Source organism: Gracilinanus agilis, chromosome 3 (assembly GCF_016433145.1).
Source record: "Gracilinanus agilis isolate LMUSP501 chromosome 3, AgileGrace, whole genome shotgun sequence".
Lineage (NCBI taxonomy): Eukaryota > Metazoa > Chordata > Mammalia > Didelphimorphia > Didelphidae > Gracilinanus > Gracilinanus agilis.
In genome coordinates, this window is record NC_058132.1 from 352,142,025 (window position 1) to 352,160,443 (window position 18,419).

The window sequence follows — 18,419 nt, forward strand, 5'->3', positions numbered from 1 at the left end:
ATTAAATTATTTGGCAACTTCAACATAAACATTGGTGTTCCCTCTTTCATACTAATTTCTAAATCAATCAGTTATGAATATTCTAAACTTTGGCTTTTGACATCATTCCACTTAACTTTATACCCTTCGTCTTATTGTTTTTGGTTTAATTTTTTCAGTTGTGTCTGAAGCTTTGTGCCCCCATTGGTTTTTCTTAGCAAAGATACTAGAGTGGTCTGCCATTTCCTTCTCCAGTTCGTTTTCCAGATGAGGAAACTGAGGCAAACAGGGTTAATTGACTTGCCTCTGATCACACAGTTAGTATGTGTCTGAGGTCAGATTTGAACTCAGAAAAGATGAGTCTTCCTGATTCCAAGATTAACATTCTATTCACTATACCACCTACCTGCCCTTCATCCTAGATCTCACCATCATTCATAATTATCTTACCTCTCTAATCCAAAACTCTGAAATTCCTCTTTTGCATTGTAAGATCCTATCCTACTATCTTGCTCTGTGTCCCCTTCCTCCTAAGCAAATTTCCTTCATTTGCATTCTCTTCACCCTCTAGTCAGTTCACCTGTTCCTGCTATCTCAGTCCTTTCCCCATGCCCTTTTTTCTTTGGACCTTATTGCTACCCAATTGACTTTTTTTTGTCATATTGCCACTCACATGGATCACTGAAACCGTTTAGTCTCCATTTCATTTTGCTCATACCTGACACGGGTATTGATTAAGGCTAGCCAAAAAGTTGGTAGCAAATACAGTCCTATTCATATAACTAGAAATTTGTCATTCTGTGATCTAGCCAAATAAAGAAATGGTAAGTTTTGTCACAGCACAGCAATGTTTTCAAAAGCTAAAAATGAGTAATTAAGTGTATTTGAGGAAAGAGTGAACAGACATCTAACATTTGCTAAAGCTTTGTCAGTGGTACAGTTTCTTGTTGCTGCCAAGGAGAAGATGCCCTGGGGCACCAAAAGTAGACTTCTTCAGCAATATCTAATCAGACTGGGTTCACCAATCCTAGCCTGCCCTCAGAATCAATTTGCACAACTTAAATGGTCCTGGGAATCCAGGATGCAGAGGTGGGGCAATGGGAAGGCAATCTCACAAACCACCCCATAGGCCAGAGCTTCTAGTGAAAGTTGTTAGCCTGGGGCAATATCTACCAACCTTGGGAACTTGTCCAGTGCTCTGGTCTGATTGACGACTGTTTGTCTCAACTTGTTACTGCAGAATGGGGGAATCATTTGGGGGTGATTCCACAGATGGTATGTTCTTATAGCAGGTGGCACTTGGGAATTCTGCCTCTGCACGGTCTGGGTGCTTCAAGTACCCTTTTTGCATGAGTCTGTGTGTCTCCCTCTGGGCCAGACCCATTTGGAAATGAGTCCTGTACTGGTGTTACTATGAGGCTTGGGCAGGGAGTGGGGCTGAGCTAGTCTGTTTTTGTCAGTGAATGGAGAGAAAGAACTGGGGAATTGATCTGTGCTGGTTAGGTTGCCAGGGGTGATAGCAGTTAATGAGGCCTGACCTCAGACTGAACTAACTAGGCTTTTGTATTAGTCAGTCTCTGAAGCTCCCCCGTCTCTGATGTTAGGGCAAGACATTGCAAAAAAAAAAAAAAAAAAGAAGACTGGCTTCTCCGGCATTTAAAAAAAAAACCCTCAGTGAATTAGTATGGACCTTAGGAAATAGTCTATGAGTGTTTGGTTTATCTTAAGTGATAATCAAGCCATAGATTTATAGCTAACAGGGACCTTATAGCTCATTTAGCCCAACACTTATTTTACAGATGGGGAAATTGAACCCTAGATTGGTCACTTTCCCTAATTCACACAGGTAGTATAAGAAGTAGGTTTTGAACCCAGGTAGGTCCCCTAACTCCATATAAAAAATTCACTGACTAGCTGCATAATTGAAAAGAACACTGGTTAAAGAAAGTGTTCTGGTCTCTAGTACTTAGTAATTACATAATTATGGGCAAGTCACTTTTGCTTACTAGTCCTCAGTTTTCTCATCTATAAAATGGGTATAACGATACCTAGAGTTACTCTCATAATAGAGTTGTCAGGATCAAATGAAAGAATCCATCTAAAATGCTTTGTGAAATGTAAATAATTATCTAAATGCCAAGTATTATTATTTGTAATATGATTAAATCCAACTGATAATTTAATGATTCTGAGTAGCAAGCCATGTGGAAAAACATAACTAACAATAGGTCTCTTGAGCTTTAGAACAAAAATGGTGAAATATTCAGTAAGTCAGTCTCTTTGATAACAGGACATCAGTTCTTTATTACTGTTCACTTGGTTTCATCATAACTTCCTTATTTCTCTTTTCCCCAAGGCTGTTCACAGTATGGCCACTATACCAAAGAAGATGCATTCAGTGTATATTCTGATGAGTGAGCATTTAGTTTGGACCAAATTCTGTGGGTTCCAGCTCTAATTTCCATGATTCAATAACTCTGTGACTTGTCAGTGGTCAGCATGTTTTCCATTAGGCAAATTGTACCAACAAATATCTGTGTATTTTTAAAAATCATATATTCTCTATGGCATCATATGTGCTTGGGTGTGACTGTATAATTCCTTTTCTGCTTTATTTTTTCTCCATTATATACTTATTATAGTCTATTTTATATTATTATATATGGTGTTCCAAAACTCATATTTCAGTTTTAAGATGTTAGAGTTGAATATGATTAAAATGTTGCATGTGTGATCTCCCCATTAGACTGTAAATTTCTTGAGATCCTCCCCATTGACTACAATGTGCTTTATATACTTTGTAGACAGTAAGCACTTAATAAGTATTTATTGAATTGAAGTGGCAGCATAGGTTAGAATAATCCCTGGTGGAGAATGCTTTATTCTTTTCAGAGAGGTAGATAAACTGAAGCAGATCAGGGAAATACCTCTAATTCCTGTCTTCAGTTCGGGGAACCTGACTGCCTTCTACAACTATCTAACTGGTACTTTTTACTGATACCTGAGCAAAGATGAGAGGTTTGCACTTAAAACTCAGAATTTTGGCACTTCATGATTCGTGCTATACTAATGTCTACAGGGAAAAATTGATCCCTCGGAGTACTGAGTAAGTGACTGTCAGCTTGATTGTGTGTGAAAGCTCCTGTTCTATCATGTGATTTCATCAGGAACCCGAGATCAGCAAACCTGTGTTCTTTAGGGAACTCATTCCCACGACATACTGAATACATGGCAAGAGCACTAATATTGGTAATAAAACATTATATACGCACAAGTGAGGCTTGAAGGCTTTATTCTCTGGTTGCACAGTCTCTTGTTTCATGAGCTTCCCCTAACACATCAGGAAAAAGAATCTTCCAGCTATTGTTTTAATGAATCAGTTGGAGCTTTTGAAAATGTTGTTTTTTCAGAAAGATTCCCCATTCCTACCCCTATTGTCTAATTTAGTGGTATGCTTGTTGCATTCAGCTTACCTGTGAAGGTCAAGCATTTTGTGACCACTGAAAGTCTGATCTGTGTTTCCCACAGACAATTATCTAAATGTTCTCATTATTTAGAATGGATATTTTAACCATCTCAAGGTTTATTTTTGCTAGAAGTCTCAAGTGTTTTCATTTATTGAATAGTGAATCCAATTGAAGCTGTTTTTAATCATTTTTTAAAAACTCATTTTCTTTGAAAAAATCAAGATTACATTGACATATCCAATGTAAATGAATAGTAAACTTTTTGTTTAGATTGGTTTCAGCTTTACCACTTTTATAGAATCGTAGTTGGAGCTAAAAACTATTTTTGACACAGTTGGCCTTAGCAGATTTATGTAGCCAGAGTAGGTAAGATAGAATTAGATGCCAGAAATGTAGAATACGATTTATTGGTTATCACAAATTGGAAGGGTTGATAAGTTAATGAAAGCTGATTGGCAGTGGAATTTATTACAGAAACTCCAAGATGGACAATGGAAAATGATAGTCTTACTAATTAATAAGTAGCATATCCCGAAGATATAGATTAATGAACTATCATTTAAAATCTTTATCAGACTTAAATTTAATTGAATAGTTAGACTGATGGAGATGTGTAATGTCGAACAATAGGAATGAGGATGAAACTGCTGAAAATAGATTGCTATTGATGAGAAGCAGATAAAAGGAGACTTGAAAAATATGAAATCAGGATAACTAGTTAACAAGCATATTAGACTGTTAGCTCTACATTCTTAATAGAAAGTTTGTGAAGACATGGGATTTTTGAGGGATAAAAGCAGAAAAATTACATTAAAAAAGTAAATAAAAATATAACTGTTAGTAGACTTAATTGTGTCAGACATTCTTTTTGATATGACACTGAATAGGGGAGTCATTAAACATTTGAGGACAAAGAAATTGTGATGCATTTATTACAAAGAAGTAATGCTTAACTATAATAATGTCTAAAAAACAGAAAAATACATAAATAACAGGAGTAAGGGGAATAGATTTTTTAAACTTCAACAAAATCTTTTTTATAGCTTCTCCCCAAAATTATAAAATTGCTTTGGGTATGAATTGGAATATGAGCTAGAATACTGTAAACTAACCTTTTGGTCAAACTGTAATAATGTTAAAGAAAGGAATATGCATTAGATGTCAAAGAATTGTTATTAGACCTAATGACATTGAGGGGCTTTGCTAGTATAAATAAATTTTACATTTTATACTTCAAGGAGAACGGTACTTCTCAATTTGCACAAAAGAAGTCCACATAGTAAAAGGGGCACTGTCACTTTTTCAATCTGTAATATCAAAGTGGTGGCATTATATAGTAGAAAGAATGTTGGCTAACCCATGAGAGGATTTGGGTTCTATCCCTGATCTTCCATTTACTGCCTCTCTGATCTTAGGATCTTTCATCACTATGGGTCTATATCATATCATTTGTAAAATAGGAGATTAGACTAACTGACCTCTAAGTTCCCTTCCAGATCTAAATCTTTGCCCCTCCTTCAAAATTTCTTTCTTTGTTATTACATTTTTTAAATTTTTAAATTTTTTAAATTTTAAAATTTTAAATTAAATTTTAAAATAAAACAATTTAATTTAAAGTTTTAAAGGACATATTCCAGATTTGGGAGAAAATGAAATAATAAATTATATATTTGGAGAGAGTGAAATAATAAGTACCAGGCTACTTTCAGCCCTGGTCAAGGAAGAATACGTCTGGCATATCATATTCTGATTTGAGTTAGACTTATAATTTCATCTGGCTAGAAAATTCCCTACGTAGAAATGACTTCTTCTCGTAAAAATTGGCAATTCCTTGATCTCTTAGCGGTCTTAGAGAGTTGCCCTGTAGGTTAAGTGATTTACTCAGTATTCCAGAGACAGAACTTGAAACCAATATTTCCTGTGTTCAAGGTTAGCCTTCTGCCTACCACTCTATACTGCCTCTTATGAAAAGATGGATAATGGACATTCCTCCAAATGCCTTGATGTCAGAGAACAATCCAAGCCGTAAAGACTAAGTATTTTTCAGCCTAGAACTCATGAAAAAGTGCCTTCATAGAATAAACACTTGATATTTGTTGAATTAATGAATAATTTGCTAGTGAAACATTTATTAAGCATCTATCGTGTACCATGGATTCTGTTAAGTGATAGAAATACAAAGACAAAAATGAAAACTTGAAACTGGTCTCGATTTTTAAGATGCTTATGGCACATTAGAAATTTACCAATAAATGAATTTATCCTTACATCTTGGCCAGAATACTCTTCCTTCCCATAAACTGGTCATGTTACCCCTCAGTGACTAGCTAATAACTTTTAAATAAAATTCAGACTTCTCATCTCCTATTTTGTCAAGGCCCTTTACAACTTAACATCATCCTACCTTTCCAAAAATATCTAATTTTCTTCCCAGAATTCATCTATAGTCTGGCCAAACTACTTAGTTTTTTTGAAAATGCAGCACGGTCTTTCCCCTCTCTGTCTTTTCTCAGGCTTTTGACAATTCCTGGAGTATCCTCCTTCTCCATTGTTAACCATTGTAGTCTATTATGTTCTTTCAGATATCACCTTCTACAGAAATCTTTCCCTTATGCCTTAATATTTGTCTTTCTTATTATTTATACTGCATTGTAAACTCCTTGAGAGGTTGGACTGTGCATTATTTGAACTCTTATCTCCCTAGTAGTCTAGAACATTGATTTGCACATAGTCGGTATTAATAAATAGTTGATACGTTGTAATGAATTTTTATGAGGCTAATACCAGCTAGTTCTTGAGTATTAAAACAGAATACTAGATATGGGATGAGATTTAGTTTTTCCTTTCTTTAGGGCCATTTATGTTTAATATTTGAGTGGAGAGAACTTCTGATGTATATGTATGTATAATGTATGTGTGTATGTGTATGTGTGACTTTGGATATCTCAGTGATCAAGCCATTATTCTCTTTATATTTTTATTAATATTTCTTAAATAAAGAAATCAGTGTACTTCTGTATCAAAATGGGAATGGTGAGATAGTTCTAGTAGAACAGGAGATAAGGAAGAACAAGACCTGGAGTGGGAAAGAAAAATGTACTCAATAAATTCCAGAGAATCTGAGGACTAGAGGTTAAAGTTTTAGATTAGAGAATGAGGAGACCATACCTAAAGTACTATTCTTCAACTATGGAAGTGAATGAGAAACAATATTTAACTATAGAATCAGAAGGTCTAAGGATCCTTGTAATCCCTGTCTTGGGCTAAGATTCAAGGTAGGGTAAAACTAGAAAAAGAATAGAGATTTCTTGAATGATCAGGAAGAGACAGGCTAGGCCAAAGATAGATCAAACTTTTAGTCCTAGAGGCATCAACAATCAAGTTTTCTATGATTTCTCCCATAAGAGGGAGAAAGACAGGGAAAGCAACAAGCATTTTGTTAAATGCTATGTTACAAGCTCTATGCTAATCACTGTTGACATAAATATAAGCAAAAACAATGGTGGAAGATAATAGACAAAATGGAATATATATGAAAATTTGTACAACAATGCATATGGGTAGGGGCTACATTGTACATAATTTGAATGGATAAGTTCATGAGTGATTTTCCATGAATTTTTTTTCAAAAAGTATAGTTTAAAGCTCTGATTTTGTAAATTGTGGACAAATTCAGTAAATATTATTTGGAATAGATGACTCTAACGAAGTATTTTAAAATATCAAGTTTTTGTTAATCCTTTGAAAAAGACAAAAGAAATGATTCCAAAAAACTGGTGAATATAATAATAATAACAAATTTTGTCTTGTTAACAAGCTTTGCCATAAGTGGGTGTACCTAAAAATCTAAAGTTTGGTACACTGAGTGCAAGTTCTGTGGTACAATGAGATTGCTGTCATTGAGAACACTCAATCTGTCAGATAGATGAGGATGCCAAGGAAGTTTTCAAATTGCTACAGTTTTAGCCACTGAGTTAACTCTTTTGCCCTCACATTTTACTTTAAACTGAATTTTAAAAATCAAAGAGAAGTAATTCCATATTTGGAAGGTAATAATCCTAGAGCATCATATATTGACCTGCTGAGGGATCAATGACCTGCCATTGCCAACAAAAGCCATTTTATGTCAATATGTGGATTTCTCTGCCATATCTAAAGTGCTAGGGAAGGGGTAGAAAACTGCACCTATTGGAGGATTTCACAGCTGTGTATTTTAATCTAATATTTTTAGGGGCATTTTGGCCCCTAGAAATTTATGAGAAAGAGAACCCCTTTTACAAAGATTAGATAAAATAAAAAGCCTTAGAATCTAGTAGGATGATATAACGTACACAAATAATTAGGATATAAAATAATTCAGGATAATAATTCACATAACAGTACACAAGAGTATCAACTTATTTAAAAGTGCTGGCTTTATTTCTACTTCAGAAGTAAAGCTTAAAACCACATATCTTTTCATATTCACTCCAGAGTCTTGGCCAAGAAAACGTCAAATGGGGTTATGAATGGTTGGACACAACTGAAAACAACTAAACAACAGACAACAACTTTTAATATAGTTCTTCCCACCGCTGAGGGAACCAAAAATTTAAGAAAAACAGTGTTTCCCAATATATTAGAGTAATGCTAAGAATATATGCATGAAAAAGCACTTATTAGGCACTTAATTCCAGGCAGTTACATGTGTAACTGTAAATATATAAATATGTATATACACACATATGTATGAAACCATGAATCTCCATTTCAAAATGCTTTTCTTTTTCTTTTAAATATAAAATAAACCTTACACATTACTATCATAACTGTCCAGGTTGCCTGTATTTCCTACTGAATATCATTTTGATTTTGTTTGTAAAATTTAGAAAACCTTACATCTCCATCTATTTCTTCCCATTTCCTTTTCCTCTGTGCTTAAAAGAAAACAAAAACAAAGCCATTGTGACAAATAATTATAGCTAATAAGAACTAACATTTATATAGTGCTTATTATGTGCCAAATCCGTGCAAAGCACTTTACAATTATTATTTTAATCTCATTTGATGCTCATAACAATCCTGGGAAATAGCTACTATTATTATCTTTATTTTACAGATGAAGAAACTGAGGCAAAAAGAAGTTAAGTGACTTCTCTAGGGTCACATGGCTATTAAATTTCTGAGGCTGAATTTGACCTCAGATTCTTTCCATGCCTACACACTGTGATACCAAATAAGCACAGTTGAGCAAATGAATCAACCCAATGGCCATGTCCAAAAATAGATACTTGTCTTCATTTTGTGTCTATTACCTCTCTGTCAGGAAGTAACATGCTTCTCTGGGAACAAAGTTGCTTATTGCACTGGTCAGAGTTCTTAAGTATTTTGAAGCTGTTTTTCTTCTTAAAAAAACACCCTTATCTTCTGCCTTAAAATCAATATTAAGTATCAGTTGCAAAGGTAGAAGGGTGGTATAGACTAGGCAATTGGGATTAAGTGATTTACCCAGCATCACATAGCTAGGACGTGTATGAGGTCATTTGACCTCCCATCTCTAGCCTCTCAGCCACCTTGTTGCTCCCAAAGCTGTTTTTCTTTAAAAAGTTATCTTTTTATAAATCATTTTCTTCATATTTTTCATTTCTTCCTCTCAGTTCATACTAACCAGAACTTTCTGAAACCTTCTTCTTCATCATTTCTTATGGTACAATAATATTCCATTCCATTTATTTCATTCATATATCAACCATTTACCAATTGTTCAAGAGGCAATCCAAGGTACTCCTTTAGATTCTAGTTCTTTTCGTCTTCTCCATCTCCCTTTTATAAGATCAGGGTTTTTTTTTGCTTGTGACTATTCCTTCCAAGGTATTTCCCTGCCTCTTTCTTCTGCCTTACTACCCCAATCCCAATTTGTTTCTCAGTTGAATTTGAGGTATTATTAATAATCAGTCAATCAAGTAATACTTATTAAATACCTATATTTGCCAGGTGGTATGATATTTTTGCAACAAACTCCATGTGGGTGTTCCACCCTTCTTTGTTAGCTTCAGATAAAATCAAACCACTTTTTCCTACGTTTTTATTTTTCTCATGCATTCCAATGATGAGAAATCTCAAGTTCCATCTCTTTATTCTTCCTTTCACCCTCCCTTCTCTTCCAGTCTTCTAAAATTTAATTCATGGAAGTTTTTAAGGCTTCCTGGGTGCCTTTCTTATAAAATATTTTATTTTATTTTTAAAATTTTTATTTTGAATATTTTCCATAGTTACATGTTTCATATTCTTTCCCTTTCCCTTAAGCCCCCCATTCCCCATAACCAGTGCACTTTACAAAATATTTTAAATGAATTATTTTGTATGTCCTTGTAGGAAGCACATATTTCATACTTTAAAACTCTGAAATTTTAGTTGAAAAAGATTGAGTAAATAATTTAAGAATGCATTTTGTTTACCTTTTAATAATTAATCAGGTTAGACTGTGTACTTTTTATAGTCATTGAATTTTAATTTATTTATTTGTTGGTACTGATTTTTAAGATTTAGTTAAGGTGAACTTTTGGATAAATGAGGATAAAAAGAATTTGTGAATACATAAAAAGAGTGACATAGGATACTTTAAAAGAATACTTTAAAAGGACCCAGGATTTGCTGGTGCAGATATTCTCAGCAAATACAGATTGCTTAGATTTCATAAATTAGTAAATTTTCTTTGAAAGCTTCTGTGGCTAAAATATTCCTCATCCTCAAGGCAAACTAGTAAGGAACCTCCCAGACTTACCTAAGATGGCCCTGGAGTAACAGACATATAGTCCACCCTTAGATCCATAACCTTTCCAACTTGGTAGGATTTAGTAGGTCTTTTTTAGTTGATCTTTTGGGAAGGCAGGATCACCTCCATGCCATAATATTACTATATCAGAGGAAGAATTTAATGGAGAACTTAGATACATGAAAGTAAAATTAGAAGGGTTTAGATGAGATTAAAATGAGACCGACAAAATATGTGGCATATACTCTTCTTCCATAGCCAACATAGATACAGAAAGTACTCTATATGCTATCCTATTTAGTTCTCACAGTGTTCTGTAATGTATATGCTATTATTATCCTTATCTTACAGATAAGGTCATTGAGGTTGAGAGAGGTCCCACAATTTATAACTGGCTGAGGCATGTTTCAGACTCACATCTTCCTGACTCTGAAGTTGAGTCTCCGTGCATTCTGCCCAGGGAACTTCCCCACCTTTCTATTAAGAAGAGAAAGGAGAAAGTTCAACACTAAAGATGGCTCTTTGCTATAAAATCTCTTGAGAATTTGATTTGGTTTGATTTTGCTCTTCTGGACACTTTTAGGATAGATCTAAGCCCTTGAGTCTATTCTAAAACCTAGCAGATTTCCATCTTATTCTCCATACTAGGCATGTCTTTAAAGCTAGGCTAAATGATTTACTTAGAAAACTTGCTTGGGGGCAGCTGGGTAGCTCAGTGGATTGAGAGCCAGGCATAGAGGCAGAGGTCCTAGGTTCAAATTTGACCTCAGATACTTCCCAGCTGTGTGACCCTGGGCAAGTCACTTGACCCCCATTGCCTACCCGTACCCCTCTTCTGCTTTGGAGCCACTACACAGTATTGACTCCAAGATGGAAGGTAAAGGTTTAAAAAAAAGAAAAAGAAAACTTGTTTGTTTTCCTGAGATTGCATTAGAACCAAGCTAGTTTTTATAAGCAGATGATTGGCATGTATCTTATATGCTTCTAGAGCTTGGTTACTTATAGAGCTCTTTCAATTTGTTTTCATAACTTGAATTTCAATTAATGTTGGAAAATATATAAAGAAAAAATATAAAGATTTAAGGTGTGTCTAGTGAGTAAGTATTGTGTATTTCACAATAGTAGTAAAGTATTGCTTTTAGAAGTTTTCACTCACCTTACCTCAGATCGAAGGAAAAGCCTCCATATTTTGTATATTTTTAAGTAATAGCAATGGGAATTAATGTCCTTAAGAATCACCACCATGAGAAGCAACCGTGGTTTAGTGGGTAAAAAGCCAACCTCAGCTTCAGGAAGACCTGGTTTCAGTTTTCTGTCATATACCAGCTGTGAGATTCTGGGCAAGTCATCAAATGTATCAGTCTCTCTACTGCTTCTCTTCTGCCCCCTCCCAGCTTCCTATACTGATGAAATTACCCCATTCCCCCCCAAAAAGTTAATGTTATTATAATGTGAGAATGACCTTTGAACTGCATGTTAAGTCCCAATGATTAAAACACATTTGTTTATGCAAGAATGAACAGCATGGTCTTGTTGATGATTGAAATCTTCATCTGTTCATATGGCATGTTTTGTCTCTCTGTAATGCTACTCTCATTTAAATTGATATGTTATAACTAATGTCTGTTTCAAGGGCATGCTTCCTACTAGACAAATATAACACAAGCACCTAAAGTTTTCAACATTTCAGGCTTTGCTTTTTCTTTTATAATTTAATTAATTATGTATGCAATTAATAGCTATACAGTGTCTGGATGAGGCTGTTACAAGTATTACCTTTTTTTTTTTATCATAAGACCTATTGATCACTGTGGTTTGCTTTGGTATGGCATTAAAAAAATCCTTGGACAAACAGTTGGCTGAAGGTTTTAACCAAAAAGGGGACAGATGGACATTTTCAAATGCATTTCTGAACTGCTCAGGAAACCTAATGATGTGGCTTCTAAAGGAATTTTCCTGTATAGAAAGCAGGATCTTGACATTTAATGTTATTTCTTTTAAATGTATTTCATGTTTTCACTAAAGTTCTACTTTTGTATTAAAGCCAAACTTATAGAATCATAACTGCTAAAAGTAGTTATGTTTCTATTTGAGTTTTTCTGAACAGATCATGTCAGTGGTCTTACTTTAGCCACTTTCTTTTTCGTGTGTATGTGTTTTTTTTAACCTTCTAAGCGCTTCCATTAAACGTGATATATTGGCACTAACCATTTAACACCTTTTCTGTTCTTTTATAAAGATGAACTCTGATGTGGCATCATTTTCAATACGTTACTTTGCGGCACACATATAGCCAATGACTCTTATATTTAAAAATCTTGTTATAAGTCATTTACTCTTTCTAATACTGATCTGGGGATTGTTGCATCACAATTTGGTCTATCCTCTTTTCCTGGGTAATAAATGGATTTGTTGTTGAAATATTATAATTTTGTCACAGAAATGAGGAAGTGCCACTATCCTGTTATATCCCTTACTTTGAAATGAAAGAAGCATTTCCTCTATGGTATTTTTACCCAGGTAAAATCTTCCCTTTTCCAGTTTACTGCAAAATCTCAGTAGAATCTAAGACAAACTACAATTCTGCCCGAACAAAATAAAGCACTTTCCTTAATCTGTTAGTTCAAGAGGATCAATCTTAGCTACTTTGATCAGACCAAAGTTCACTGCATAAGCTCTATATCAATATTACGGTTAGGATTATAAATTCAGGTCAAGGAAAGTTTCATTGGGTCTTTTTATCTGGGACAGGGAATCACTTTAAATGTCCAGAAGACTTACAGTTTTTGCTACTGATGACTCTTCTCCCCATGATGTTCCTCTGAATCATACAACATTGTTAGATTATATTTCCAAAAATGGAAACAGATTCTGCAAAAATTTCAGGAGTCACTCTATACCTAAGATTTTCACTCTAGTGCTCCTTTCTTTACTGGTAGATTTAGCAGGGAAGGGGCCGGGACAAGAGGATGTGGGGTCAGGTGAGAATTATGGAAGAGAAAAAGAGAAATGGTGTTGAGTGTTATGAATAAGTTCTCTAGTTTGGCAGGAAAGAAGGCTAAAGGTTGGGAGAGAGTATTGGAAACTGTGAATAAAAAAGAAAGGAGGTATGGAGGGAAAATATCATAAAGCTGAAACTACTGTTTATAAAGCTATAGGTTGGAAACATACTTGCCATGTCTCCTGTTTATCCCTTTCCTTTTCTCCAAGTCAAGGAGTGTTCATCTCTAGTTAATCTCAAGCTTACTAACTTTGGTTACTCTAGCTTTTTATAGACATTCCACCTCTTGATTGGTAATTTTCATTGACTGACCATCATGCCTAGAAATTTTTCCCTTTCATCTCTGCTCCTTGCTTCCTTCAAGTCTCACTTAAACTCCCATCCTCTAGAAAGCCTTTCCCAGCCTCCATTAATGTTACTGCCTTCCCTCTGAATTTATCTCCAATTTATCTTTTATGTATATTTTTGTACATTTATTTGTATGTTGTGTCCCCCCTTTAGATTATAAACTCCTTGAGGATGGGGACTGTTTTGCCTTCCGTTTTTGTATCATGAGGACCTGGCTCATAGGGTGTGGGAAGGACATTCTAAGGCTTAGCCCAGAGGTAGAAAATTGTAAGGTAGGCACTGGGTATGGTGAAGAGTACTTTGCCTGAAGAGTAGATTATTTGTAAGAGAATAGCATGATATCAGGCTGGCATCCAGAAATAGAGGGTTAAATCGAAAGGAATTTAAACTTGTTAGGCAGTGTGGACATGGAATGCTTGAAAGGTTTTGAGCATAGATGTTATGTGGTCATCTCTATAATCAGTTAATCAACTATCATTTATTAAGCTCTTTGCAACTGTGTGAAGTATAATTTGACAGGGGAGGGTGGCTATAAATCAAAGACTTGTTCTGAGCATATTTCAGTAGTTCAGTGAGAAGAGCCTGATATCATGGAGTTAGAATTAAAAGGATATTGTGAGTCACTGGATTTGAGATAAAAGAACAGGAAGAGTTAAAGATAATACTGAAATTTCAAATGTGGAAGGTACTATATCTGAGCGATGCTGTAGATAGAAATAGTGAGTCAATTTTAGAGGGAATATAATAAAAGTGATTTTGTGAGGGGAACATTTAAATAACTATATGCCTACAAGATATATGCAAAGAATGTGGAAGTTCATCTCAAAGGTACTAATGGGAGGTGGACCTCCAAAGGTCTCCTCTAGAAGATGGCATTGGAACTCAGTCATCAAGGAATGCAGGGGAGCAAAGAGGCATAAGTGAGGAAGGAGAGCATTCTAGGCATGGGAAACAGCCAGGGCAAAGTCATGGAGAAAGGAGATAGAATATTGTGTGGGAGGTACAGCAAGTCAACTAGTATAGTTGATTTGTTGTTTGAAGTTATACAGCTAATGAGGACCTGAGGCTAGATTTGAACTCAGATCTTGTAGACTGCAGATTCAGCCCTCTGTACTGTGTCACCTAATTGCTTCTCAAGGCAACAACAGAGGCAGACTTTGAAACAAGGTCCTCTCTCTCCAAAGCCCTGGCTGGCTTATCACTGTTTCTCTGATTGGAGAAAGAAAGAAAGAAAGTCTAAGACTTGATATATTAATCCTGAAGTTGTTTGAATAAAGGTAATAGTTGAATTTCCCAATGATGATTAAGTTTAACAGGGGACAGAGTATATAGAGGGAAGAGGAGCAAAAGTTTGTAACCCTGAATGACCTCAAATTTTGGAGGATGCCAAGTCCAGGAAAGGAGGTATTAGGATGGCAGGAGGAGTAATAGGAGAGGTATCTCAGAAGCCAGGGGAAGAGAGAGTGTTCAGTAGGATTGGTGGTTAGTGTCAGAGGCTGAAGAGAGGGCAAAGAGAATAAGAACAGAATTAATAAGGTTCTTTGGATTTGCCAATTAGTTGGTCACTGGTGACTTTCCAGAGAACAGTTTTAGCAGAATGGTGGGGACAGAACCAGATTGCAAGAGGTTGAGAAGAGAGTGGGTGGTGAGCAAAAACAGTGAGATCTCAAGATTTTAATTGTGTGGATTATGTTGAAGCATATAATTTTCCTTGATTAATTTTAGTGTAGCATATTTTAAAACACTGTTATGGTAGGTTTATAAGTTTTTAACCAGCTTGTGTTTATGTATACATTTTTCTATTAGTAGAACTGATTTTTGAGAGTTCAGATTGCTTATTCTCTGTGGAGATTATTAGTACACATGATATCAAGGTCATCACTGAGATTTCATAGCAAATTTAGAGATATCCCTTTCCAAGACTACAGTGTGCCAACTTCAATTCTGAAAGCATTTCCTGGTTAATTCTTCTATTCTCTGAAATGTCTCTGAAAGCAACTTATCAATAGTAAAAGCTCACTGATTCATAATAATTAGGACACAGACTCTTCTGATTTATGTATTTTTTAAAAATAAATGATCTTTATTATAAAATATCATGAATAAGTCTAATAAAATATTGCCAATTTAAGGCCCTGATGGACAAGCTTTGAGAAATAGAGGAGAAATTCCTTCCAGACTTAGCTCTGAAAGTCAGTAATTTTGTCATACTAATATTTTAATATTCCCTTCAGTGGCTAGCACAGAGCCTTGCAGAACTATACCATGGGCTTGAGATAATGTTTTTGTTATATTAAAATTGATGCTGCTAATGTGCTTTTTAAGGTTACTAGAGAATTATTTTTCTAATGTAGGATAAACATCCTCCCTTAAAATATTATACTGTTAAGCTTTTAAGCAAGTCCTTTATTTCATAGAGAGATAGGTAGGCTTTAGGTCAACTCAGATCTGAATTATGATAGCTTTCAAATTAGTGGAATCCAAATAAATGATGTTTTGTTATACCGGTGTGGTTTTTGCTTTTTTTTCCCCCTTCATCTCTGGGAAGAGTGCATATACAGTGTTCTGGGTTTTAATCCTTTGTCTTATATTTTGATGCACACTTGTTCTTTTCTTATATATTTAAGTATATAGGACTTTGCTATTTTCCAAGTGATGAATATGCATTTATCTGTTCATCAATGGCCACCCTCTTCTCCTAATTATCAGGTTGTTATGAAAATGTAAGGTAGTGTCTCAGCAGATGACTAAATTTAAGTTGTGTGTTTTTTGTTTTTTGTTTACAGATTCACAGAAAAAAATTGTTAAGAATTGTTCTTAACTGTTACAGACTTTGGAGAGTGAAGGTAATATTCATGAAATATTCTTTGGCATATGTGAACTTCTTCAACTGTTATCTGATGTTTGACTTTCTTCATTCATTATCTCATACCTAACTAGCCTTTGGCAAGTTACCCACATTAACTACCTTTACTAGTCAAAATATTCATAATATCTAACCTTTATAAGGAATTTTAAGGCTTGCAAAGCATTCTACATATGTTATCTAATTTGAGTATCACTATCTTTAATCGCAAAAGAAAGATACTTTACCAGTTTCTTAATTCAAGTTCAAGTTGGGTATTTCCTTTCCCCCTTTTCCCTTCATCCACTGGAATAGGTCTTTCTTTTTCTTGTATTCCATTAATTTAGGACTCTTTCGTATTTATACCTTATTTCTTTTTATTTAAATAGAAATGTTGGCACGGAGCCAGGGCTATGCTGGAACCAGCTCTAACAGGCTTATAAGAAGTGATTGCTAAATTTTCAACATGTGCATTTACACTTAAAAAATCAGCAATCAGTAGAAATCAAGGTTTAATTCGTTTTTTGTTGATTATCTAGATTTAAGAAAGTGTTAATAATGAAGATTAAACTTACAAGTATATACAAAAATTTTCACCCTCCCCACCCACACCCCTAGTAAAATTCAGTTGTTAAACATTTACCAGCTTTCCCCCTTATTGCACTATGAACATTGCATAAATTTGTCATGAGTGCTATAGAAAACTCAGGACATAAAGTCATCACCATCCTGGAGGTCTGGTCACTGTAAGCTAATCATAATAATAGATGGCATAATGTAACACTTTAAAGTCTGCAAAGTGCTTTACATTCATTATCTCATCACTGCATACAGTCAAAAAGACAGTACCCAGTCTTCATGCAACAAGAAAGGGAGAGAAATGAAAACAAACCATAAGAGAGGGATAAAAGTATTTAGAAAGCAACAAAGTGTTCAGATATATCAGTTTAGATCCATTTTAATGACTGCCAGTGGCCAGCAGACCAGAATTTCAGTTAGCAACCATGAAGGTCACTCACAGTAGACTTCTGTGGCTGAACTGTATAGAGAGCTCACCAATATTGAAGAAGGATCTATAGACAAGAGAAGGATGTAATTACTTTGCTTCTTACATGCATCGTTAGACCTTCCAGCTAGAATAGCATGGAAGGGTAATTTATTATAGAGGAGTAAATCACAGATTACATTGGTGGGGGGTGGGTTGGGGAGATCCAACCATCACTTTTGTGAATATATACACATAAGCATGTGTGAAAGCTTGTTTTTAATTTCTTTACATCAGTGCACACCTCTAACATTCCATTTAGCAGGGGGATATGCAAATTGTTTCAAATGCAGCAGCAGCAGCCCTTTCACCTGAATGTCAAAACTGTCAGGGAGATTTAAATCAAATCTCTAGAACAGTTTTCTAAACCAGCCAGGCCAAAGATTGAGGTACCAACCCATAGCAAAATTTCCTTTCCCACACTTTGGAAAAGCTCCTGTGTGTCAACAGGCTAATGTCAAAGTCCTAATTCACCTGCTTTCTAATTTTAACCTTTTAAGGGTTTTATTTTATTTGACTTAATTATGGTATTTTCTACAAATTAATGATAAATGCCTTGATTAATAAAACCAAATGTCAGAGAAAATGACAACTTGATGAAAAATTAATACTCGGCAGTATTTTAAGGTACAGAAGTACTAAGGATGTACACTCTAAATTCTATCCATAACTCATCATTTCTACATATAGGAAGGAAAAAACAAAATCTCTTTGCTTCCCATTTCTCTCCTCGCTGTCCCCCAACTATATACATACATACATATATATATATATATATACATATATATGTGTATATATATATATATATATATATATAAAGAGAGAGAGAGAGAGAGAGAGAGAGAGAGAGAGAGTCTACACTTCCTTCCTTTGCTATCTGTGACAGGAATAGGATTTTAAATAATTCTTTTGGATAAGAATGAAGCACACAAAATCCCCTTTTCCTTTTCATCCTAGAAATTCAAACTAGTATATCTTTG

The 18,419-nt window shown here is 34.9% G+C and overlaps 1 long non-coding RNA gene across 2 annotated transcripts in view; it reads left to right on the plus strand.

Annotated features, from left to right (window-relative positions):
- LOC123242381 overlaps positions 1–18,419 on the plus strand; it is a 501,284-nt gene that overhangs the window by 126,074 nt on the left and 356,791 nt on the right. For both annotated transcript variants that reach the window (XR_006505817.1, XR_006505816.1), the window contains exon 2: positions 16,336–16,395. This is a non-coding gene — a long non-coding RNA (uncharacterized LOC123242381). The remainder of the gene's footprint in view (positions 1–16,335; positions 16,396–18,419) is intronic.